The sequence below is a fragment of the Capsicum annuum genome, chromosome 7, assembly GCF_002878395.1.
Source record: "Capsicum annuum cultivar UCD-10X-F1 chromosome 7, UCD10Xv1.1, whole genome shotgun sequence".
NCBI lineage: Eukaryota > Viridiplantae > Streptophyta > Magnoliopsida > Solanales > Solanaceae > Capsicum > Capsicum annuum.
The window spans coordinates 108,120,332-108,122,650 of NC_061117.1; positions in this window are offsets into that span (position 1 = coordinate 108,120,332).

The window sequence follows — 2,319 nt, forward strand, 5'->3', positions numbered from 1 at the left end:
GCCATTTCTTGGTCTCGCTCCTCATCTCTTCTGCACTACTCTGCAGTTACACCACCAACAACCATCGGGATATCCACTACAGAATCCCTAGCGTGCCAAGCCAGACTCTGCTTGGTTATTTTATTCTGTATGTTAGAAGCATTAAGGAAAGAGAGATCAATGAATAAACCACCTACAGCATTGTCTACAATTAGCTTTGTCAGAGAGTTGAAAGCTCTGCACAAAGTCTCCTTCAAGTGCAAGTCCGTAATGTTGTGGTTTGGATATTGTGCAAGCTTCTTCTTTAATCTCTCCTAGGTTTCGTGCAATACTTTAGTTGGGATTTGTGTGAAGTTACTAATTTTGTCCCTCAACTGTACCCTTCTGGAGGGTGGAAAGAACCGTTCTAGGAACATCTCTATCAACCATCTCCAGTTGGTTATAGAATCCGACTCTAGCTTATTTAACCACATTGTTGCCCTTCCAGACAGAGACAAAGGGAACAATCTCAATCGGATCACATTCTGCTCACTCTTGGATTGTCAAAAGATTTGAAAATAGTGATGAAGTTCACCAAATGCATGTTCAGGTCGTTACCAGGTAAGCCTCCAAACAACCCCTTCAGATTCAGGAGTTGGATCATGGTGCTTGTTATGCTGAATTTTACATTTGGAGCCAATGGTGGAGGAATGATAGCAACCATTGCACCATCTCCTTCCATTCCTTTATCATCTTCATCATTCTCTTATTTAACTGGCCGTTGCCCATACCTTTCTCGGATTGGATAATTTCTAGTAATATTTCACTGCACTGGTGCAGCAAGTTGCTCAGATCGCCTTGGGTTTTAAGGATTTAGAAATTCCTCATCACCAAGTATTCATCATCAGGGTTCTAGTGACGTGCTTGTTGACCCAAATTCTTTATGTTCACTTGAGCCCTGGCCAAAGCGGCAAGTCTGTCCGCCTCCTATTGTTCAGCTATTTTCCCTATCAGTTGAGGTTCCAAATTAATTGGCAATAATAGTTCTCCAGAACCTCTTGTTTTTTGCATAAACAACACAGTACCAGTAATAGACAAAAACAAAAAATAAACATAAATCTAGAAAACTTAACTAACAGTAAATTAGCATACACAAACTTTTAGTTTACAACTGTATTCCCCAAAAACGGTGCCATTTTTGATAACGCTCAAACTATACTCTTAAATGGGTGTAAGCGATCGTTGTCAACATAAAACCCAACTAGGTTGGGTCGAATACCATTGGAAATAGGGTGTGAACTCAAGTTATTTATAAAATAATTCACTAGTAGTTTACTGTTTCCTGAAATGAGGGTTTAAATTTCTCAGACAATTGTTAGTCACTTTGAGATTAATGTTTGCAATCAATATTTTATGAAATAACTAGGATTATGTTCACTAGGGTTTATGGTATATGACAGACGCTAGAAATAATTCAAGGTTCTCACGGCGGTTAGGATGACAAGCTATCTCTATCGATAGTATGCTCGAATGTCTCTCAACCTATTGAAGCATCTAATTTCCTAATCCTCTCAAACCTAGGGAATCGTAACTAACTACCTAGATTTTACCTCAAGTTAATCACCCTTCTTATAGTGCTGATTATTAAATGAAGCCTTTCCGAGTACCCATCATAATTTACTTCCTACTGTTTATGATTTCTTTCTCAAGCAAACCAAAGTAGGTACGCCTATTGTTTGCAACCAACAGATATATGTTAGAATATCAGAATTACCAAGAAATCCTAACACCTATTAAACCTTGAGTAATTAATCAACACCTTATCATGACCTAACCCTAGATTCCATAAACCAGGTTAGGAATGTTTAGCTACTCATGATGCATGAATTAAGCACACAAATTGAATTTATAATTGAAAGGATTAACTTACAATAATGAAGGAAATCAAAAGTGTTCTTTCGATTGACTCACAAGGTAAACCACCAAAATATTTGTCTGAGAGAGAGAGAGAAAAGAAAAAAGTCGTATGTTGTAGGATATATCAATGAATTAATGGATAATTGAAAAACCCTAAAACAAGGATTTAAATAGTTAACCCTAAATAAGGAAATAGAATTAAAGTTTCAGATGTTCTTCAGAATAGATGAGAGTGGTTGTGATGGCCTATCATGATTTTGTCGGCCTGTCACGGATGTCGTCAGCTTCTCTGCAAATTCAGCTTCTGCTTCCTAAGGTTGATGACGACAATAATGGCCTATCAGGATCTTGATGACCTGTAATAAAGGTCATCACAAAACTTCCTGCAACTCCCCTCTTCTGTTTAAGTTTGATAGCATCCTTGACAGCCTATCACTAGGTTGA